General features: G+C 32.0%; 1 long non-coding RNA gene across 5 annotated transcripts in view; it reads left to right on the top strand.

Moving 5' to 3' along the window:
- LOC145246755 (uncharacterized) overlaps nt 1–25,868 on the top strand; it is an 86,897-nt gene that overhangs the window by 3,460 nt on the left and 57,569 nt on the right. Inside the window, exon 1 of one of the 5 annotated variants that reach the window (XR_013863163.1) lies at nt 1,089–1,223. The exons of 2 other annotated variants lie outside the window; for them this stretch is intronic. This is a non-coding gene — a long non-coding RNA (uncharacterized LOC145246755). Of the gene's footprint in view, nt 1–1,088; nt 1,224–18,398; nt 18,519–23,762; nt 23,869–25,868 lie in introns of those variants that run through there. 2 more of the 5 variants (XR_013863164.1, XR_013863165.1) reach the window with 2 other exon arrangements.

Genomic DNA, 25,868 nt, shown 5'->3' on the forward strand with positions numbered 1-25,868 from the left:
AGCATGTTCAGTGTTGCGACTATGTAATATTTGTCTATATAAATAAACATATTATATATATATATATATATATATATATATATATATATATATATATTAGTGATGAGACAATGCTAAAATTTTTCCCGATTCCGATGCATTTATTGATTCTGTTTTAAATTCCCGATTCCTATACAATAACCGATTCCGACTCCGATGCTTTTTAAAATCACTAAATATTTAGCTATAGACTTTTTTCTTTAGACTACGTTAAAAATCTGTTATTATATGGTATTTATTTTAAATATATTTAATATATATATACATACATATTTATTTATTTATTTATTTATTTATATATATACATGTATATATATATACATACATATTTATTTATTCATATATATATATATATATATATATATATATATATGCTTCACTATTTGTTACCAAGTAAGATCTATGACTTACTTGTAGTTTCAGTAAATGCTTTTGCAATCAAAATCCGATCCCGCATTTTGCTAATTCCTACCCTCTGATGAGAAGGAAAGTATTTCTTCGAAACTCCGCGGATTAAGACTATTCACTTATTTTGTGCTTCCTTTTTAAAATTAAATATGTTTTTAACTGTTTTTCAAAGTGTTTTTAACATGCTTTATTAACTACTTGTTCTTATATATACATATACATATATATATATATATATATATATATATATATATATATATTAAGTTATAAAAATATAAATGGCAATAAAGCGACGCAGAATATTCTCATGAGAATGAAACGCGGAATATTCTGTGTAGCTTAATTGACATATATATTTGTATAACTTAATATCTAGCTCTACCTATGTATTGAGCACTTTTGAAGTAAATACTGAAAAATTACACATAAAATTATATTTTCGTATATTAATTTATGTGATTAAATGAAGTACTCATATATATATATATATGTATATATATATAAATATATATATAGACGCAACTTTTTATTTCTGCGTGAGTTCGTTCCTTATAGACTCCGAAACGGCTGAACACATTTCCTTTAAAATTTACAGAACTTTAGTGTATAAGTCCGGAAGTGATCTTAGTTAAGTTTTGTCTCAGAATACCCCCGATAATTACCGATAATCGATAATCGAAAGCGTTATTTTAATTTACCTGTTATCGTGAAGCCATTTTCCATGGCGTCACTTAGCAACAATGATAGAACAACGGGCCGTGAAAATTCTACTGTGGGTAAGTAGATAGCGTGTTCTTTATGTTTTTATTTTTTTGTTGTTGTTGTTGTTGTTGTTTTGCTTTTTGTTTATTTTTGGGTTTTTTTTTTTTTTACATGACGTGGTCTATAGGTTCAATCTCCACGCGTAAATTTCTTCTTAATGTTCTTTTTTCGTTAACTGGAAAGAAGTTTATATAAAATAATTTTGTAAAAGAAACAGAATGTTCTCTAGAGTGCAATATAGAATAACATATATTTTGGACTAAGTTAATGCATGGAGGCATGTGAAGCTTTCTCCCGAGCGATTTTACGGATTTCGATGACAATAAAAATAAAGGAGTGTGAAATATTCGTTGTTGATCAGCATTCAATCCCGGGCAATTCTGTTATCCATATATATATATATATATATATATATATATATATATATATATATATATATATATATATATATATATATATATATGCTAGCATATATATATATATATATATATATATATATATATATATATATATGCTAGCATAACATGTGTCCCATAAAAGGTTTTAACCACTTTTATGTCGCCTTGCAACGATCAAAATATGGATCAAACACCATGCAAATCTGATATATTTGAATTTTCAAATAAAAACTTGTATTTATATGATTACACCTAAAACCCCTTAAAATATTTTTTTACAAAATTACATTTGGTGAATATTTATTAATTGATATTATTACCTATAGATAGAATTTCACTATACTCAGGAATATCTGAACTTTAATGAAGGTTTTCGTATTCCATTACTTACTTACTCCACTAGTATGAAACAAAAATAAACTAAATATAGCCCATATTTGGTACCTTTATGCCTGTGCTTCAAAATGATCAATGATCGATTAATTAGTTTAGGAGTGAATGCTGTATATATAAATATAAAAACATAACATACCTTACTTTATATAGATATTTATCGTCATACTGGTGAGAGATAGATACGGCGAAACATGTATCTGTGAATAAAACACACATATGTGTGTGTGTTTCTGTGCGTGTGTATGTGTGTATGTGTGTGTATATGTGTGTATGTTTCTGTGTGTGTATGTGTGTTTCTGTGTGTGTGTGTGTGTGTGTGTGTGTGTTTCTGTGTGTGTGTGTGTGTGTGTATGTGTGTGTGTGTTTCTGTGTGTATGTATTATTTCTAAAGGCAGCGATGTTTATGGAAGACCTTTACTCATTAGAAAGCTCATATTGACAGTGTTGCCATTTTATTTTAAACTAGCAAGAATACATTGCATTGCCTGTAAGAGAACCTATTTACTATGCCTCCCCACGGGATAGAATTAGACACCAAGGTCGTTTTTTTTAACGTGGAGAAAAGGTACAAAAAAAATTGTCTCAGTCGTGAAGGACTGGTCCTCCACCGAAAGAGAACAAGAAATGGAAGTGCAGCATCTGAAGAACAGATACTACACTTTGATCTTGACAACAATTGATTTTATACTGTTGTTACACATGAGATAAATTATACTGCATTAAGCGAGACCACTCATCACTACAAACAAAAAAGACAAAAAGATACGCGAGTAAAATGCTTGACAAAAGAAATACACTCGAAATGAGTTTTACTTTTAAAAGAAGCTATCGCACTCTCTTTTGTCTTAAATATGTAAATAAACCATATTAATTCCTATTTTAGTCATGCAAATATTAAGAACAGGAGGGAATATTTTCGTATCTATCACCTCGGCGAAAAAGTTTTGCCGGTTTTTAGAAGTGACATTTTAAACTATTGTAACGTATTTTATGTATATTGGTGTTACTTTAACATCGGGACAAGCTCACAGTGTAGTATCTGTTCCGGCAGATACTGCAAGCAAAGACCCTATGTGGGGGCGACCCCACAGATAAGACCTTAGTCAATGTAGGGGCAACCCTTCGTACTAATTGTCACTATCCAGCTCCCCTACTCCCTGGGGAGTTGGTCCCCATTTCCCCTTCACTCCTCACTTTAAAAATCGGCCTTGTGCCTAATTTGCTCAGTGGGGGAGCAAATAAATACCCCAAAGTGTAGTATCTGTTCTTCAGATGCTGCACTTTAATTTCTTGTTCTCTGTCAGTGGAGGAGAAATCCTTCACGACTGAGACAATTTTTATTTTTGTTCCTTTTCTCCACGTTAAAAAACGACCCTGGTGTCTAACTCTGTCCCGTGGGGAGACATTGTAAATAGGAACATATCACCATGATTGATTTATAACTTTTCGGCGGAGTTGTACAACCATCTCCCCGTGCGTAATTTGCATACTGATAGTTTTTTTGAAAATTATTAACTGGATTATTGTTGATTGGACACTATTTAACCAGATTATGAAAAAAAAATTATTTTAATCATTATTTAGACATTTGAAAGATGTGCTCACTTTTTAGTTACATCGTTCTAGTAAATCGGTCACCCATTTAGTAACCAATAAAAACGCGGGAATATCAAAAGCATGAAAAGTAAAAATGACATGAACCTACCGCATTTGTAAGTCAGAAATATTTATTTTGTTTCTCAAAGAAAAGAAAATAGAATGAAAATTATTTTATTTTTTATTTTTTATTTAAAAAAAAAACGATCAGTATACAAATTACGGTTGTACAACTCCATTCCGTTTTCTGCAATATTTTTACCCGTGTTGACCTGAAAACGACCTTCTTTATTCATCATACTGTTCCGCTTCATCTCGAGAGGCAGTGTTCGAAGCATTCCTCAGGTTCAAACCTGAGCATGCCTCCTAGGAGGGTGTTGACGTGGAGATGTCAGCGAGCGTTTTGTACATAGCCCAACATGTGCAGGTTGTCCCATGTTTTGGCAAATTTCGCTGGAGTCCAGTTGGGTGTTACCCACTCTTTCCGGGGAAGTTAAGATTCTACCGCGAGATTTTTATTTCAGTGGTGGGAGATCTTTTTTTTTACTTTTAAGGGGGCGGCATGTTTCACCCTTGTAAAGTAAGGGTGGAAGAACACCGAAAAGCGGTATATAAAGGGGAGACGGAAAAATCGGGTATAGCTAACCATGTCTGGATGGAGAGGGGGGGCCATCACCCCCTATGGGATGAAGTAAAAATAATAAACAGAGAGACCCACTGGAAAGTGAGAAAACTTAAAGAAACAGCTCACATGCTCGGACATAACAACCTACTGAGCAAACCAAGCATAGAGCTGAATGCAATTTGGATACCTCTGATAGAGAGAGAAAACCTTAAATAACAGCATAGGTTTAACATTAACAAAAAAAACAACTAAGAATTGTCCTAGTGACATATGGCCGAGTGGTCCTAGACGTTGTATCAAAGTTTACAGTTACCCAAAAGGTGCTGAACGAAGGCAGTGAAAAAGCAACATTAAAAAAAACAGAGAATCAGCAACTATGGCCCAAAGCCTAGCTGGAGTCCGAACACGGTACCCCCGTAATAATAAAGGGTTGGGTTCGAGACTCCTAACAAACGGTTCCCCAGTTCGATACAAAACACCTGACGAAGGCCGGAGGGCAAAACGGCCGAAACGTTGTGACAATAACAACCAAGATGAGGAAGTCAGTCCGACAATCTCAATCAATGAAAACACCTCATCTCAAAAATACAGACAATTACTATCAATGGAGTCATTTGTCATCATGATAATATTTGTGTTTGCGCAGGAGTACTGACCAATGATCTCCTACGAGAATTTGGTTGGGGAATCTTGTGATTGTTATTAATGAAGATGTTCAAAGGGACACAATTTTTAATTTTCAAGATAAAATTTGAAATCGGCAAATAACCTTTTGAATCGACCTGATATTAAAATTGAAAGACAGTCTTTCCTTTCTTTAATGTTAAGCCTTCATACCTTTGCTCGTTAAATAAATTTGCATACGTGATTACTGAAGCATGTCAGATACATGGGCGTTAACTTTTACTATATAGATGTTTATATTTTGTAGCTTTTTAGGTGAAATTAATCTTTAACATGATAGGAAAAAGAATTTCACGTGTTTTTTGCTAAACAGAAATAATACAATTCTAGAATTAGAAGCATTGGAGAAAAATAGTCAGAGTACCATTCTTATTGTGGTTGTTATTTTTACAATGTTTCGGTCGATATAACCTCTGACCTTTATTAGGTGCATCCTGTCCAACTCGCGAGTCCATATGTCGAACTCGGGAATCTATATGAAATTTCAAACCTAATGCTTTTTTTTTCATCCACGAAAGTAGATTATTTTCGTTCTGTCGGCCATTAGTTGATAGCAGTGTAAAGTAATGAAGATTTGACGCAATAAATAACCGTGTTCAGTATTAATAACTTGTCAGTGAATCTTTTGAAGAGTGAAGGTTCAATCCTCACAACAACGGACAGTAACTATGAACAACATTTTTTAATTACTGTAAACTTTTACCCGGCCATAGATGACAAAATTCTGTCTAGGTTCCCCAGTTCGACATAAGAATTCCTGGATTCGAAAAGATGCACTTAAAGAAGATCGGGATTTTCATACCTCCGATCCATGTTTAATGTATTTATTAGCTTCCCCACCAAAGAAAATTAGGCAGAAGGCCGTTTTTAATGTGGGGTAAAAACCAGCTCCCCTAAAAGTAGGCAAAAAGGGGGCAATCTGGTTACCAAAAATAATAATTGTCCCAGTATAGAGGGTTCCCCGTCATTGACAAATTACTTTAAGTGCAGCATCTGCAGAACAGATACTACACTTTGATCCTGGCCCGAAGGCCAAGAACAACAAAAAAAGGCAAGTTGTGAACAAATAGTCTTCTTGACTTTTAAACAAAAATATAAAAATAATAATTTTCACAAACATTGATTTTTTTGTTTTGAGTTTGAATATTTACGGCATATCAACCTTTTTTTTCAAATCATTTCATGCTGGTTTCAGTCATTTCGATAAAGGTCTGTGCGCTTCGGATTCTTAATACCTTTAAACATTCATTTATGTTGTAAATTTCTATGAAGTTCGTTTCGTACAAGTATTTTCATATATTAATTTTTTATTTATGTCGTAATTTTTGTCGACTTACGACTTCCATTAGTTACGACTAATTGGTAATAAATCGATCTGGTTGTAAATCGGCTCATCTTGAATTACCGTAGACATATTAGGACATGTATTATTAGAATCATCTTAAAATAATAATTCATTTATGTTTTTTTTAATATGAATGTATTTCATACGTTATTTGTGCTTTCTCTTTATTATCCCATTGTCTTATGTAAAATAATACCGAAATTTAAACCTCAATATTTTACAACCACTGCCGACAAACTTTCAAGTTTCTTCATTTGGAATTCGTTATGGTTGTAAAGTTATTAATCGTAAGTTGAATAGGTTGTAAGTCAGCAACGACCTGGACTTTAATAAAGTTTGTATTTCTATCAAAGATTTGCACATTTCCACTATAGATACACTATTTTTAAGAAATATAATATAGCGTCTGCTTCAGTTTTTTCTTTCTTTTTTTTTAATATATAATTCTTTGATAAAGCTTGTGATGTCGTTTTCCGGTATATCAACTCTTTGCCGAATTAGCTCATTCAAAATCATATTATGCACCTCTAAAAACCTTTTAAAATGTTCTAAAGAAACTGAAATTTAAGGAGTGTTTACTAATTGGTGTTCAAAAACTATTAATAAAATTTCACAAAAGTCAAGGGATGTGAATTTTTTTATGGGAGTTTGCCTCTTTTTACTCCCTTTAAAAGTGAATTAAACTAGATATGGCTCAAATTTGGACCCATTACAACTTGCAACTATGTTCCAAAATGTATAATGGTCGGTAAACATACAAATAAGCACATACACAACTATCACATAAATAGAGATAGTTTCTGAGTTATGAATATTTAAATATATACACGGGATTTAAGAATTATGACAGTTTATTTCATTTGGAAATAGCAAGGGAAACAATTAATCATAATGCAGTGCATATAGTGTATTGAAAAACTGCTAAACGATGTGAAAGGGTGTAAAAAATAAACAGTTGACAATCATCCACCAAACATGGAGGAGAATAAATCGTCTAATAAATTTGAGGCAGACGATTCAGCTGTGAATGTACGGAAATCCGGATGTTCTTGAACGCATGCGACTCGGCGAAATAAGATGTCAGTTGTTCTGAACAGTCGAAAACCTCAGCACTACATGCTGTAGGTGCATAGAGAAAATAGTCTTGCAATGCGCCTAAATTAAATACCATCATCCATTACTAAGGGCATGTCAAACTCACAGCCTCACAATGACCATATGAGTCAGTTTGTGTTGTTATGGAGGCCGCACTCCTACAATATCTGAAGTCTTTTAATAAAAGTTATTGATGATGAGATCCCAATTTGGAAAGTGGACAGTCACACTCTTTATTGTTCGCCCTAATTCAGAATCTTATTATTATTTACTCACTATGAGTAGTCATACAAGCTATCATTAAAGATTGCTCATTGAGACCAACTTCTAGTGTTCTCTGGAGTCTAAGTGACAACAAGTCTCCCCAGATTCCGAGTACTCTCCACACAGGCAAACATGAAAGATTTCTTTTTGAGATCAAATTGTGCTGTTGCTTTGCAGTTGAATTTACGTTATCGCAACAGCCGATTGCCATTGATTTTTCGTTAGCAAAGACCATTAGTCTTCACTGGAATTTGGGTAGCAATAATCCTCCCTAAGATCTCAATCTTCTTGATAAGTTATCAAGCGGAGGTCTTGCTAGTGCTTTCACTCTTTGGTCATTCCATTCGAATGCAACTGCAAGAAATCTAATGCACATAAATTAAAATGGTTCCAAGTAGACAAGTCTTCAAACACATTTTATGTTTTCTTTCAAGTTTCAACGTCTTGTTGTCGACAAGCTTTGGTATACTAAGCGGGAATTTCTGTGAGGTTCCGAGCAATGATCAGTCAACCTCGTTTTCTGAAAAAAATATTTTAATGAATTTCTGCATATTTGACATTAGGATTGCTTATCCGTATTATTTGGATTCATCGGACTATTGTTCTCATCTTGAGTGTGATTTTCAAAATGTTTCGGTCGTTGAAACCTCCGATCTTTTTATTATTATTATTATTATTATTATTATTATTATTATTATTATTATTATTTCGGTCCATACCGAATTGATATGACGTTTCTGAATTTTTTAGATAAAGATTGGTTGTTCGTTTTCTTTGGATCCATCGGACTACTGTTCTCATCTTGAATGTGATTTTCACAACGTTTCGGTCGATGTAACCTCCGACCTAAAGATCCGTGAGTGGTTAGAGTACTTGGGAAAATCAATTGTAAAAAGTGATATTCTCCTGAAGGTTGAAGGTTCAATCCTCAGTGTGGGCGACCGAAAAATGCAATTTCGAATTATTTAGGGTCTCTATTCAGTCACGACTGACCGAACAAGAGAACGCTACCACCATGAAGTAAATAAAGGGTTCCGCTCGAAATTCTGTCCAAATTCCCGATTTCGACAGAAACATTCCTGTGTTTGATAAGATATACCTGAAGAACTGAGGAGGAGGTTACATCGACCGAAACGTTGTGAAAATCACACTCAAGATGGGAACAGTAATCTGATGAATCCAAATAATTTGAAATGAATGATTGTAAATTCCTCTTGAATTTTCATTATGTAACTGTAACTTCTTTGATAATAAAAACAGTGGTGACTCGAAAAACTTTGTATCTGTGACTTTCTAACGTTTTGATTAATAAATTCGATGTCAAAAAATTCTAAAGCGAGGATTGATAAGCAATTCTCACGCCTTGTTCCGACACGCTTCATATTTGTAAATTTTCCTCCTCCCTTCCATTTGTTGTGTGTGGGGGGCGCAAATAAGATTGCAATGGGCCGTTAGTACATCGACTAAACGACGATCTGGACGAACATTGGTAGCAATTTTGTGGGATTGTGTGCGAAGGAAGAAAACAATAATTTATTATTGAATTAGTTTGGAATTATTTTGGAGATGAGTAATTGTATCATTTTTTATTTAATTATTTGAACTATTATCCTTATCTTTTTTTTTTTTTTTGTTAATTGTCGTTTTCACGATGTTTCGGTCAATTATTCCTCTGGCCTTCGTCAGGTTTATCGCGACGAGATAGGAATGTCGAATCCTCCAACTATATCCACAGCAATTGACCAAAGCCGGTCAGAGGATTAGTTGACCAAACCGTGGTGAGATGACAACAGCTATTGAAGGCAGCAATGTCTGTGGATATAATTCGAGGATTCGGCATTCCTATCCCGTCGCGATTACCCTGACGAAGGCCAAAGGAATAATTCGCCGAAACGTCGTGAAAACAACGACTAAAAAAAAAGATGAGGATAATAGTTTAAATAATTAAATAGAAACATTAAGACAATAATTATTATAAAAGTTCACTACACATTGTATTAAGAGTGTCGCTTTTGGAGGATCTGGATCTTCCCTTTAAAAAAAACTTTCTGACTCACTCTGTCCCAGTACGTACAAGGCACAGAGGCTAGTCAAGGATAAAGGTTAAAGACATCATCATATAATCGCTTCTACTCATCTCCATGAGTGAATCGAAAACAAAGGGGTGAGAAGATTACTTAAGAGGAATTGATTATCCAAGAAACAGCTAAACAAGTATTTGTTCACATTAGACTTGAAAATGTTCATGCTGGAAAGCAAGCTCGCGCTACCGTGATCCATAGATGGGATTTCCTAAGAAAGAAACTTTGTTCATGGATATTTCATTTGGTCTTTGGTCAGAAGAGAACAGGAAAGTTCTTTGCTGCACTTGCGGTTAAATGAGTTCTTACTCTGAATGTTTTATCGAAAGTACCATGGATTGATGCTTAACTGATCACCTACCATAATTATAACGATACAGTAGAAATAGACTAACAACATCTCTTTTGTGTGCAATAGCCTGCAGAAACAAGAAGAGATTATCCCTCGCTAGATTGCAAAGTCGATTTTGTACGCTGTCAATCACCATTACTCTTCACAACAGGTTATCAAAAATCAAATGGGTACGATTGGCAGAAGACTTTTAAGAGGAATTGATTATCTAGAGAAACGGTTAAAAAAGTATTTGTTCACGTTAAACTTGAAGACGACCGCGTTGAAGGCAGTTTGGAGTCAGACTTATTGCACCTTGTCCCATAGATAGAATGTTTATAGAAATTTCGTTTTGTTTTTTGTTTTGTTTTTTGTTTTTGTTAAGAGAGAGAGAGAGAGAGAGAGAGAGAGAGAGAGAGAGAGAGAGAGAGATCAAAGTTCCTTGCTCTGATTTCAGTAAACATGTTGTCCATCTTGTATTGTATCTACCACATTAATATTAAGAATAATCACTTAATGGTTTTATTAGTTACGAACACCATAAATTGTATTGGTAAATAGTAAAATGGTTAAACGATTAAAATGCTTAATATAACATAAATAATAAACAAACCGACTAATTCTAATGTGTGTTGGTTTGTTTTTCGTTTTGTGGCATACCATCTAATTGTATAATATATTTTCTGTTGTGATATATAAACATGTGTCCATCGATATTTCCAAGTTTATTTCGTATCTATATAATAATAATAATAATAATAATAATAATAATAATAATAATAATAATAAGCTACGACAACCCATGCTCGTACCTATGTTATCACCTTTCACAAAAGTTTAAATATATTATTCTATAGATATTTTTGCTTAATGTGATTTTGCTAAAATAATAGCTTCTGATTTTATCCATTTTTAAATGAATTGTTCAAAACTCAAATGATGTCATCTTGATAAGAAGACAAAATATTTATTTTACTGACGCTTTTAGATGATGATTGATAATTTGTATTAATTGGATTAAGACTACTGTTCTTATCTTGAGTATTGTTTTCATAATGTTTCAATCGATGTAACATCCACCGTTCTTCGTGTGTATCTTGTTGAACTCGGTAATCTTTCACTCGTATTCGGAAAGCTTTCTTTTTACGCAATTATTCCGTGTGGGCTCTTGGCGTAACGGATAAAGTATTAGATAAAATTCCGTTCTCAATCAAACTTGAGATTGAAGGTTCCATCGTCAGTGCGGGCAATACTAAGAATATAATTGCGAATTGTTTCAGATTTCTACTTGGTCATGGCTGACTGAAGGAGAGCATGCTACTTTCTTAGATTAGATTCCGTGTATTTTTATCGAGTTCAGTAGAAAGATTCCCGAGTTCGACAGGATACATCTGAGGCGGGAGTCGGGGGTTACATTGACTGAAACTTTGTGAAAATAACTGGCAAGTCGAGAACAGTAATCTGAATAATTCTAATAACACAAGATATTTATTGTTTTGAAAATGAATTCCTACAATGTAAAATAAAAGAAAAAAGGGACATATTCGTTTCATCTGACAACAATAATTTTTTACGGAGAAACAAGGGATCATTTCTTCGTAATAATGTTCAACCTAACTGATATTAATTATTTCTAGAGAAATATTATTATTAACAATAAATTATACAGATTAATGTAGAAATTTTCACGGGGTATCACTAGTATCTAGTGTAGAACTAGTGGATATGTGTTCACTTGTCCTTCCAAGCTGTGGAGGTAAATTGAGGGGCCAAGGTCATTATTATGTAGCAGTTGTTGTCCAGAGACAGTTTCGAAAATAATCAGTATTTTCTGCACTCCTACACAAGCGAAAGCGCTTCAAGCAACGGGCAATAAACTGACTAATTCCTATTTACTGATTTGATGGAAGCCATATTAAGACTCTCTCTGTTTTCTTTATTTTTTTTCTTTTTCCAATGACCTGGGTATGACCTTAAACTACGTTCGATGATGATGAGATCCCAATTTTGAAATCGGACAGTCACCCTCTTAATTGTTCATTTATCAGTAGTAGTAGTAGTAGTAGTAGTAGTAGTAGTAGTAGTAGTACCTATTAGAGTTGTATCTACGTGTTTAATTTCATCTATCGTTTGCATGCTATTTACAAAATATACGCCAACAAAATAAATTAATCAACAAATAAAATAAGATGGCTTATACAGTGTGTCCAAAAAGTTACTCAAGAATTAATAATCTTTGTTATTTTACTACTAGTGATTATGTTTTTCTTTATTGGAGATATTTTACAAATAATATTTTGGAAATCGATTAAGGATAAGTATAGTATTGAAGAACGTACCCAAGTTGTGAAAGGTCAAATGTTTTTACTCAAAGAGCTTATTGACGGCATTTTTATGTAACAAATAGCCTGTGCTTCTGTTCTGGTGATATGCGCGTTGTTGACCGGAATGTTATCTTGCACGAGGGAGGATATTTTGCTGATTTTGTCCCGCCTCTTTATTTTGATGTTTCTATATTTCCTTAAAAGTTAAGTAAAATACGCTCTTATAATTATGGTGCTCTTTGCCAGCAAATCGGTCATTATTACTCTATCATGGTCATAGAGGACTGTGAGCATGATCTTGCCAGTGGAGAGGGGCAATCTTGGAGGTAGTGAGTCTAAATGCTTTAACTGCATTAACTGGTCTTTAATCTTCGGGTCATAGTGATAGGTCCATGTTTCATCCTGTGTAAGCAGTTTTTTTTTTTAAGTTTTAACTCATCTTCTTGACACATCTCCAAATGCATCTTAGAACATTCGATGTGTTATCGCTTCTGAAAAGCTGCCAGCAACCTAGAAATCCATCTGGTAGACACGTTATGCATGTGCAAATTGTCATGTATTATAGTTTTTAAGACCGTACTAATCTTGACCTTTTCAGCTATTTAGCGTATAGTCAGGCGTCGATCCTCCGAAATAGCAGCCTTTATTTGACTGACAGTGCTTCAAAAATTCTAGAGAGGTGGGTGACCACGTTTGAGAGCTGTTTCGACAGATTTCCGGCAAAGTTTGAATTCACAGTGCCAGTGTTTTACAAGCCCTTCATTACCATATGTTTCTAATTTCATAAAAATATCGTGTGCGTCTTTTCTGTAGATTTCATTAACAATACTTCTTCCTTAAAAATGCCCGCATGTAGGATTCTGTTCCGCTGGTCTAGTTTCTAGCTGACTACAATATCATTATCTTCAGATTTAACGTAAACAAGTTCTTGTTCAGCCGTCCTCGTAAATCTAATTATACCAAATTACTTCTACAAACGAATATTCCAAATGTCCGAATGACTACATACAATACACGCGTAACACTTATCCATGAGCGGCCTTAGGGCCTTGATATGTGGTGACCCATTTGTAAAAAAAAAAACAATACAATACTCAATTTAACTCAGCTGAAACAACATGCAAATCTTGAAACCACAATTTGTTCAGAGTTGTCACTTACAACATAACCCATAGAAACATAAATCATTGCACATGCAAATTTTCAGTTAGATCAAACAAGTGGAAATGGATTAGACGCATTACTTATTGAACACCCGTCGTCTTACATAGAACAGATTTAATGATTGAGAGGACACTCCAAATATTCCATAGCTAACGAGCTTGTTCAGTAGATCATTATGCAAAACCTTTTCAAATGCCTTTGATATTAACTATTACTGTAGAACCGAATCTCGCCCCCGTCAATAGATTCACTGATCATATTTACGAATATATTTTAAGCTCAAAACTTACCGTAAATCAATAGAAACTTAAAATATTCATTTGAAAAATGTTTTTAGCACGTTGGCGTAAAATCTGAGTGAATACGCTGGCCTCCTTGCCCTGATTTTCACTGTACGTGTGATCATTACTCTGCGAATTGGAATCACTAGATATGTACTAGCGAACTTACTCTTTATTATCTAACGTCAATTACTCGCCTGATAAAGATTATTAAATAATAAATCCAATTTAATCAGACTTTTCCAGGTTGTTTAATGTTAAAGTTTATTAATCACCAATACTCGATTAAATACTCGATTAATCACCAATACTCGATGTGACAATTTAATTTGGTTGTTTTGTTTTACGAAGTATCAACCTCTTTCGGAAATCAGAATCTATTTGTATTGGTTTATTCTAATAACTTTTTTCAGAATCTCTATCAATAGAATAAAAATTCGTTTCTAATCACAGAAACTTATTTACAATGGAACAAAATGCCAATTTAAATGCATTTTATAACAATAAATTTGATGTAGAATCATTATGGAGATAGGTTATACGCATGAAAAGAGGAGGATTGAATAGAATGTATGGATATTGAAGTAGAGAATATGTGAGCTAGCCCTATTATGTGAGAGGAGAGGGTAGTGGTTACAAGGTAGACGAACACATATTTTAACTCGTCTCTTCCTCCTCCGTCTCCTGCGTCACTCATGTCTATTATCCATCTTTATATTCTTTGTTTTCAATATTCACCTATAATTTACAGTAGAACCTCGGGATACGACATTAAAAATTAGTAACAAAATACAGTACAGTATATAACACACATGTATATAATCAAATAACATTATAAATAACACCTTCTGGCGAGTCAAATACCGTAACCAGGGGTCAGAAAAACATCGTATTCCATATCGTAACCTGAAAAAAAACCGCCTCCTAGGATCGCCGTATCTCGGGGTTCTATTGTATATAAGAAATTCGATTTGGATTAATCCCCAAAACTTTGTTAATAAAAAGAAACGGCTATTTTTTAATATAATTTTATCGCTTATATGTTGTGCTTTTGGGTTTGTCAACTTTTCCATTATATAGTACTAGCAGGGAGACCCGACGTTGCCTGGGATTGAATAAAGATAAGCGAATGTTTCACACACCCATATTTTTATTGCCATCGAATTCGGTTGAATTGGCTATTTTTCAACCAAATCGATTGATTGCCTGCTTTAATTGAGGACCCATCGCAGTACACCGGAGGGTAGCTTCACATGCTTCTCGCAGTGACTAAATCCCTAAAACATCGTAGTCTACATTGCACTGTGGAGAACCTATGGTTGATTTTATAAAATCATTTTAGATATAATGGCTTTGATCAAAGTTTAAAATGCAAAAGTCAAGCATCATGCTTCAATTGTGCTCTGAACAGAAACATTGATTTCGAACGCGTCCCTCTAAAATCAAATAACCTATTGTTGATTTTATATTCCGGCCCTTACTACAATTGTGCATTAAACAGAGACATTCATTTCGAATGCGCCCCTGTCATATCAAAGAGTCTACTGTTGATTTTATATGTCGGGCCTTTCGGCTTTGTGTTGTAATAACATTTCTTACTTATGATGTTAGGCTGTGTAAGGTGTTAGCTTTGGTCAAAATCGCCTGTTCTTTCTTTCATCGGATTATTTTGATTGTCGATCATCGGTACTCTTCGAAGACATTCCAATACAAAACCTATCTAAGAACATTGCCAAGCACATAAAATACCTTTGTGTGAAAATTCATAAAAATCGACCGGGCCGTTTTCGAGGCTATAGGGAACGAACTCACACACAGACAAAGTTCATTTTATATAATAGTAGATATTATATTACAGAGTATCTGTCATGGGATGGGTAAAATTGATTCACTTGAACAGTGTTGCACTACTTACAAGATTAAAATACAGGTATAATACTAAACTTTTTGTCTAGAATCCTTATTCAATTTTTGATCAAAATTCATTATATGATTTGGAGCCAAGAAAATCTTCAGGAATTTTAAAAAGAAATTGAAATGTGAGGGATAATGCTAAATCGGTGTTTTATGACTCGAAACCAAAGTAAATATAAATCTGAAATATTTGAATAATCCAAAAGAACTGAACATTGACGAAATATTTATTACTTAATATGCAATACTTATTATTAAAATTTTACAAAAATCAGAATATCGTTATTACACCCGTTTTTATGTAATTAAATTAAACTAACTATAGCCCATATTTTAGCCTCTGTCGCTTAGCAGCTAGGGTCTGAAATGCATAATCATCTATTAATTTTTTAATGATTAATGTCAGTATATATAAACATATCTAACTTTATAAAATGTATATTAATACACGCATCTCTCTCTCTCTCTCTCTCTCTCTATATATATATATATATATATATATATATATATATATATATATATATATATATAAATTCGTGTACCTGTCCGTTTGTTTGTTTCTTTCTTTCTTTCTTTACAATTTGATTAATATATAAAAAAGGGTCAATAACTTTCCTGTTTCATTTATTTCTATATACATAGTGCGTTTCTTTCAAAATATACGATTAAAAGGTAGCTTCATTTGCATATTACATTAAGGAAAATCGATTTTACTGTGTAAGGTACTGTTTATTGATAGAGATATCTTTTGAGTGTTCTATTTAAGATTGTTATTTAAAGTTGATTTATATTGATAATATATTTAATTTATTTTGAATTATTATTACCAACATCGATTTTTTAGAAACCGGTTTAGAGTTAATTCTCCTATTGCCTTATCTAGTATGTAAGTCTCAAACGTCGGTTTGTGTGTTTCTGTGTTTGTGTATGTGTTCATATATTCGCTAAAAACATCAGACCGGGTCGAAACTGGTGCCATCTGAAGGAGCGATCCCTAAGGCGCGTGATATTTGAGAATTAGAAAAAAAAGATTAATTCTGTGGTGGTCAACTTGACCATTTCTTGCAATTCCGTGACGCCCCTTAGCAAGTCACGTACTCGTTTATATTTGTAAACATTATTTTTTCACGGTTATGACGTTTTTTATTATTCTCTGTAAGAATTATTTTTAAAATATTTCAAATGTATTCTTTAAAATATTTTTAAAATATTTTAAAAATATTTTTTTAAATATTTTTAATATTTTTTTAAATATTTTGTAAATATTTTTTAAAATATTATTTTTAATAATTTTAATAATTTTTAATATTTTTTAAATATTTTTTAATATTTTGTAAATATTTTTTAAATATTTTTTTAATATTTTTAAATATTTCAAATGTATTCATAGAATAATAAAAAGTCTTTTGATCTGAAACTCAAACATTTCACGTCATAAATTTTTAAATTCATTAAATGACTAAAATGTTATATATGTATATATATATATATATATATATATATATATATATATATATATATATATATATACACACGTGGTTTTGTTGTTGATTTTTTAAACGATATTACGGTTGATGTCTCCGCCTCGGAGACCGGTGTTTTTCTTAGAAATTTTTTTTATTTGGACGTATTTTTTATTTATTTATTTATTATTTTTTAAATACTATAATCTACGGACACGCGTGTTTCGGTGCCCTACTCCTCTTCAGCGTAGCTTGACTGGTGTAAGGATTCGAACCTTGGACCTTATGTATTTCAGTCCAACGCCCTAAACCTTAATATCGTTTAAAAAAATTAACAACAAAACCACGTAAACTGATGAACGATAAAAACAAAGCAGTAAATCGTCTATGGCATCATAACGTAATGGATTAGGCCGCTGAACTGAAATACATAAGATTCAAGGTTCGAATTCTTACAACACTCAAGCTACGCTGAAGAGGAGTAGGCCTTGAAACACGCGTGTCCGAAGAGTACTATTTTTTAAATAATATATATATATGTTTCTTAAATAATATATATATATATATGTACATATGTTTTTTAAATTATATATATATGTTTTTTAAATAATATATGTATCTATATATATATATCTGTTTTTTAAATAATATATATATATATTATTTAAAAAAAACATATATATATGTTTTTAAATAATATATATATATATATTATTTAAAAAACATATATATACATATATATATGTATATATATATTATTTAAAAAACATATATATATATTATTTAAATAACATATATATATATATTATTTAAAAACATATATATATATATATATATATATATATATATATATATATATATATATATATATATATATATATATATATATATATATATTAGTTAATAAAATAGTACTCTTCGGACACACATGTTTAAAGGCCTACTCCTCTTCAGCGTAGCTTGAGTGTTGTAAGAATTCGAACCTTGAACCTTATGTATTTCAGTTCAGCGGCCTAATCCATTACGTTATGATGCCATAGACGAATTACTGTTTTGTTTGTATCGTTCATCAGTTTACGTGGTTTTGTTGTTGAGTGAGTATAATGCAACCAATTATCATACATACGTCATGCCAAACTTACTCTTTGTCGAATACTCGTAGCAGTTGATTGTGACAAACTCGCTTACGTAAGTATATTAGTTCACTTTCTTTTAAAGGTTAGTTCTTGTTGACTGAAGGGAATAACGCAGGCTCGGAAATTTAAAGGTTTGCCTTGTTGACCGGTTCAAGCCTCATGACCAACAGTAATTATCACTTTCTGCAATAATTATTGACTAAGTATGAAACGTAGGTATAAAAATTTGCTTATATTTATTGAAAAACTATATATATATATATATATATATATATATATATATATATATATATGTGTGTGTGTGTGTGTGTGTGTGTGTGTGTGTGCGTATTATTTTCAAATCATATTTCCAAATTAATATTGAACATAATGCTAACCAAATTGTTTACAGCTGTTTCCGAATGCTTTTATTTTTAGTTATACAAATTGAAATAATTTTTTTTTCAGCGTCATGATTCATCAGAACGGAATTCAAGAAAAATTTCATTTGTATTTAAGAGAAATAATTATGTTCTAAAATATTATTTTCAAAACAAAATTCATCAAGCGTAAATTATACGCGCATATGTATATAGATAGGAACAATTTAATGACTTTTAACTACTTCTCTTTTTCCTCATCCTTCATCTCATTGTTTTTCCCTCCTCCCACGTTTCCCTCTTTTTCTTCTGTACCTCTTGATTGTTTTTGTAATATTTTCTTTTCTTCACCTCGTTTAATATTCACTTCTTGTTTTTTTTTTCTTCACAAGTTGTTTTTTTTTGTTTCTGATTGATGGTGCTTTGTCTCTTATTTCTACTTTACTACTACTACTACTACTACTACTACTACTACTTTTATTATTCTTTTAATTCTCCTTTCCATTTCTTTCCGTTTTCTTTCTTACACATGTTGCATTTTTTGCCGCTTTTTCTTTTGCTTACTGTTATTACTTTTCTTACTACTAAGTCTATTACGCACTGTAATACTACTGCTATTAATTTTACTAGTACTGCTATATTTTCTGTTACTACTAATGCTACAATTTTTTCTTCTTTTTACTTCATTTCGCGTTTTATTTTTTCTTCTTGTTCTTGTGGTTGTTGTTGTTGTTCCATCTTCTGATTATTACTACTAATATTACTACTAAATCTATTAGTATTATTACTATTAGTATTATTACTATTAGTATTATTACTATTACTATTGCTACTACTATTAATACTACTATTACTACTACATCTATTAGTACTAGTTCTATTAGTACTACTACTAATAATAATAATACCACAATTATTCTCGTTTTCTAACTTCACTTCTTGTTTTCCTTTTCTTCTTCTTTTAACTATCTTCCTTTTTTCCTCTTTTATCTCCGGTTCTTTTTCTTCGTCTTTTACTTTTTTCTTCACTGTCTCTAGTTTGATTTATTTGATTCACGCCCCCCCCGTATCATTAGGAAAATATATATGCATTTAATTTATTTAAACGTTTTCACACATTTAAATTTATCCTAATGTATTTTGTATTTTAAAATTTCTTTCTACTGTTTCGTTAGAACTCCCAGTCATATTAAAATAACCTTAAAATCTTAAAATAATTGTTTTACTCTCTGAAATTCTCATATTTTTATTATAAATCGCGATTATTTTGTTTTTATTTTAAACAACTTTGTTATAGACAAATAATTTCCTCTTGTTTCTTATAATTTCTTTTTGTTCAATTTCTCTCTTGTTGTTTTTGTTTTTATCATCTCGGTGAAAGAATGTAATATATATATATATATATATATATATATGTGTGTGTGTGTGTGTGTGTGTGTGTGTGTGTGTGTGTGTGTGTGTGTGTGTGTGTGTGTGTGTGTGTGTGTGTGTGTGTGTATTTATATATATATATATATATATCAAGTTAAAGGTATTCAAGAGGGAAAACTCGTGAATTAAAATGAGATAATTAAGAGTGCTCAATAAAAAAGAGCAAAATATAATATTTTTATTTATATAAACAAATGTTGAGAACAAGATGCCTTCATTGACACAATTAGCTCTATTCCGTCGCCTGATGAGGACTTTTGGTTCTGGACAACAAATTGACCGAAACATTAGCATGTTCAGTGTTGCGACTATGTAATATTTGTCTATATAAATAAACATACTATATATATATATATATATATATATATATATATATGAGAGAAAATAGTTAATAAAACATGTTAAAAACACTTTGACAAAGAGTTAAAAACATATTTAATTTGAAAAGGAAACACTTAATAAATGGATAGTCCTTAATCCGCGGAGTTTCGAAGAAATACTTTCCTTCTCATCAGATGGTAGGAATTAGTAAAATGCGGGATCGGATTTTGCTTGCAAAAGTTTTTGATTAAACCGCAATTAAGTCAAAGATCTTACTTGATAACAAAAAGTGAAGCAGAGGGAATAGGATGAAGAAAAAGGTGATTTCACGTGAATGGATAGTCTGGTGAAAGGTAAAATATCCAATGACGTTAAATCCAAAAATGTAAATCCAAGAAAGTTAGTTAAATTTCCATTCGCACAAGTAAAATCCAAGGAAATCGCGTAATTGGAAGATGGTCCAAAATAATCCAAAAGGACAAATCCGTGGAATAATTCACAAATAGGTACAAGGAAAAGAGGAAAGAATTCCAATAATATTATTAAAAGAAAAAGATAAAGAAAAATTTTATTTTATATATATATATATATATATATATATATTTGTATGTATGTATGTATGTTTGTATGTATGTATGTATGTATGTATGTATGTATGTGAATGAAAACATTAAATTAATGCAAGACTAAAAGAAAAGGGAAAATAAAAGAATAAAAGTGTAAAAGAATGAAAGAATTGACGGATGGACGGAAAAATAAAAGAATAATAAAAAGAATAAATTATGAATGAAAGAATAATGGAATGAGAGCGTAGAAAGATGAAAGAATGAAATAACAAGAAAAATATAAAATAATCATGCTTTAACCGCCATATAGGGAAGAGTGATAACAATTTACACAATAGAGGATACAATAGCTCAACACCTGTTGAAATTCACTTTCAATTCTTTCATTGTTGATGCATTTATCTCCCTTTGAAGCCTTTGCCAAATCTAGGAACAGTGATTGGAAAATCGGCGATGAAATACTTCCTTGTATTGTCCGCGTAGACCGTTTTCTAAATGAACGAAAGAATACTAAATACAGTAAGACAGAAACATGAAAAATCTTTTATTTCTAGTTTTGTTTAGGTTAAGTTTATTAAAACTTGATTATTCAACCCAAAAATACGTGAATGATAAAAAGTTCAAACAGCATTTAACGTTCGTGTTGCTTCTGCACTAATTATCGATTCGTTATCGTTATCGAGAGGTGCATGTTTTAGCTTTCTTTAAAAGACACAAACAGAAGAAAAACATTAGACGATCAAATAACGGTATTTCTATTTATTTACAAAAGCGGATCATCAATTTACTCTAATTTTTTAAACTTATTCATAAGTTTATGTTAGTCGAGATTATATTTAAACAAACCCCGATATTCTGTGAATGAAAATTTTATTTCACCTATAATGTGATTGCCCGACCGATGAAAATAGACTCTTTGTTTTAAACGCGAATCATCACTCATGAGGCCCGAAAGTCACTCGAGGATAGGGATTAATGAATGTAAGATGGTAGTGTAGTAATCGTTAATGGTATAAATTGGGGAGAATTTTGATTATTTTAGGGGACGGCTCAACAAAAACTTGTTTACATTAGACTTGGAGGTTACCATACTCCATAATACCATAATTTTGGACGGGGGGGTGAGCTCCGATACTGGCAGCGCTTGACTAATATTAAATAAATAAAAAGTGCTTGAATACCATACTTTCTATAATGGATAACGTCTTCTTTTTAATTTGTCATTTTCATTTTCTTCTATTTTTTCTTTGCTTCTATTTTGCTTTCTTTTTTTTTGGTTATTCTTCTTTTAATATTTTATCCCATCAATTTTTATTCCTCTTATTGTTATTTCCTCCCGTTCTTTTTCGTTTTTTCCTTCTTTTTATTTTGTATGTTATTGTAGTTATTCTTTATTTGTACATAGTTCTTCTTTTTCCTTCTCTTTATTTTTTCTTGTTTCTGTCTTTTATTCCTTGACGTTTACTAATTTCCGTTCGTCTTTCTTTTTTTTTTTTTGCTACTTTATCTTTTCCTATATTTCTTCGTCTCCCTCTTCTTTTTCTTCTTCTTCTTCTTCTTCTTCTTCTTCTTATTATTATTATTATTATTATTATTATTATTATTATTATTCAATCCTTATATTTTCTTATGTTTTCTTTTTTCCTGTTAATTTTTTCCCATTCTTCTTTCTGTTTCTCGCTATTTGTTTCGCAATTATATTTCTATTTACTATTCATATTATATTATTATTGCAACAATATTATTATATTGATATTATTATTAAAATAAAACCAATCGATAAAAAGACAGCATATATTCTCCAGAAAATACTGCTACTAATACTATTATTAATGCTACTACTATTAATAATAAGGGGGGATACGTTTTATCTATATTAAAAGTAAAATAAATTAGTTCATTTTTATTTTATTATCATTAATTAAGATTCAGTCTCCTCTTTTTTATAAATTTCTTGCTTTTTCTTTTTATCGTTATCAATCTCATGAAACGTCTAATGAATTAGTTGAATTTACAAATTTTAACAAGGTTCCTGTTTACTGTGTCTCCTCGTGGGACTGAGTTAGACATCACGGTCGTTTTTAACGTGGAGAAAGGAACAAAAAGTAAAAATTGTCTCAGTCGTGAAGGATTCCTCCTCCACTGACAGTGAACAAGAAATTGAAGTGTAGCATCTGAACAGCCGGACATGTGGATGACTTCGTTTTCTTTGTAATCCATTTTATAATTTAATAATATATGAGACAGGCCAATCACCTCATTTTTTTCAACATTAATCTTTTCTCCGGCATTTTCTTCTTCCGCCTTTTTGTTCGACATGTGACGAAAGAAATGCTTCGGGGTTTCATACTTCTACCGTCAAGATGCTATCAGAGAAAACGGGCTGTATTATCATTCTAAATTTTGGGATTTTACACCAGCTAAATTGTTGATAATCAAACATTGATACGTCACTTAGAGATTACGTCACTTATAGGTTACGTCACTTATAGATTACGTCACTTATAGATTACGTCACTTATATGCCGATTGTTGCTCACTCCGACTTTTACTAACCCAGTGACACATCCAATTTAAGGAAAATCCAGGTTGTCATATGATTTATTTGATCACAACAAATTACTTCCTGTCCATCTTCGGTCCACATGGTATATTTTTTCCTCGATCTCTCCATACCACCGTGTTTTAATATTTCTGAATAAGTTTTCCACGAGAAACACTAAAATAAACAGACAAAATGGGCTGTAGACGTCCATTAAGTTATTTTTTTAGGCATAAAATTAGAAATGCTGTGGGGTTTGTTAATGAATGCATTTCTAGGTCCGGTGATCTATTTCGACCAACAATCTGACACGAAGTATTCTATCTTCATACAATAGGAATATGTAAGTACTTTTATTCTGTCTGCCGATGAATGGTAGATTGGAAGTTACTATTATGGTGATTCACATTTTTCTGGCTAATAATATTGGTTTGAGTTTATTGACGAGCCTGAAATAGAGTTAACATTAACGGAGCACACTATTTAAAAGTCAAAATAGATTCCGCTCTGAAAAGTGATCGATAAATCTGGTTTCGTCCCGCTTGTGGGTTAACATATAATCGAACGTGATTGTAATCATGTATTTGTTGGGAATTTGTTTCTCTCCGATGAAAATATTTTAAATCGCCATGGACGCACCTTTTGAACTCCTCCAACAGAATCATTTATCTCGATCTGTCGTGATCAGATTATACCATCTTAACTTAACTTCCTCAATCAAACTAAACTTTCTGTAGGTATAAATGTCATGTTTTTCTTCTTTTTTATAGTCTGCATTTTTATATGTTTCTGTGCTTCCGCCTTTTCTATATAACTCCGTCCTTTAAATCTTATAGTCTCATTGCGTAAGATATGCGTATATTGCCCGTTCGTTCTATTTTAACGATGTTTGCAACATTGGTCAGTCTTTTACAGTCCATTCCACATGAGAAGGGTGATGAGTATGACTTTCTGGCCATAGTCAAAAGTATCTGCTCTCTTTGACTTCCGGTTTCTGCTGTCCATTTGACTAGATGATAAGACATGGTCAAGCGGAAAAGAAAAATATTCTGAACATTAGACGGGGGGGGGGCTTTCACGTTATCTGAAAGGAAGATAATCATTAATTAGAAATGATCATATCTTAGTTGTCACCATGTCATGCTAAAAGCCGGAAATCACAAAGGGCAGACATCTTAGGCATAACCAATTTGCTTAATGATGCCGAACCAATTTCTTTCTGTTATGCAGGAACTTTTTCCCCTCGTCTATCTCTCTTATCCGAATTTCATATTCGATTCTAGTGTTTTCATACTTCTACCAAGATTTTTGTTCTTTGTATGAACTTCGGTAGTGTTTTTTTTTTAATTGACGTTATACCTTGAAAATTCCAGGCGAATCTTCTATCAGGTCGTGTAACACGACTTATTCAAAAATGTAATTATTCACCATTAGTTTTAATATAATTTGTTTGTCCGCATGTTTTACCTAGCGAAATTTATTTTTGAGTGAATTAACCTAAAAGGTTTTATCTGTGGTCGAACGGTCCGTCGGTTTCTAACGCATAAATTTGAAATAAGATTTTCATCATCAAATGCGTAGATCGAATTAAATCGTTGGAGCGAAGGTGGATAATAAGGTGTTTATTACACGCGTCCACACATCTTCCTCAAAGGTTCCGTACATGTTTCCATATCTATACCGTGCCCTGTTTGTAGCAATTTGGATCTCTATGCGTGCATCTTCATTTTCTGCTGACTTATGAACTGCCATCAAGCACTCAGTGTCAACCGCTGGTAATCTCTATACAAACAATGCGTTCTTTTTATTTAAACCACAACCAGAGTTTACTACATTGGACAGAAGAGACATTGTCGGTTCGTTTATCTGTCGGTTTTCACGGCGGAATTGTGCATAACACACATAGGAAGGTGCATTACATGAAATCAAAACAATTCTTTATTTAAATCAAACCAATTATAAATAGAAACAAGGCAACTTGCCTTCTAAGCGGTGTTCAAGTTGTGGATTGCTCCATTCGTATATTGATTGCTCTTACCGTAATATGAAGAGCTTACCATGTGGTCATGTCGGGCAAAAAATCTCACACTTCCGAGCGGGACAAAGGTTAATAGTTGCATAAAAACATAAAAAATAGATGCAAAAGACACGTTTAATATTATAAAATTCGTGCAAGTACAAATAACAGATAATAATCTTAAATCAAGTCGGATTCTGGGTTTCATTAGACAATCATTAAATTTGGAAAATGAACCTAAATTTATATTGTGAAATAAAGGAAATCTGAAATTCCCTTCCTGCTACTTGTTTCCCCAAACGTACCAAAATACAGAATTTTAAATG

The sequence above is a fragment of the Euprymna scolopes genome, chromosome 24 (assembly GCF_053919585.1).
Source record: "Euprymna scolopes isolate OS-2025 chromosome 24, ASM5391958v1, whole genome shotgun sequence".
Lineage (NCBI taxonomy): Eukaryota > Metazoa > Mollusca > Cephalopoda > Sepiida > Sepiolidae > Euprymna > Euprymna scolopes.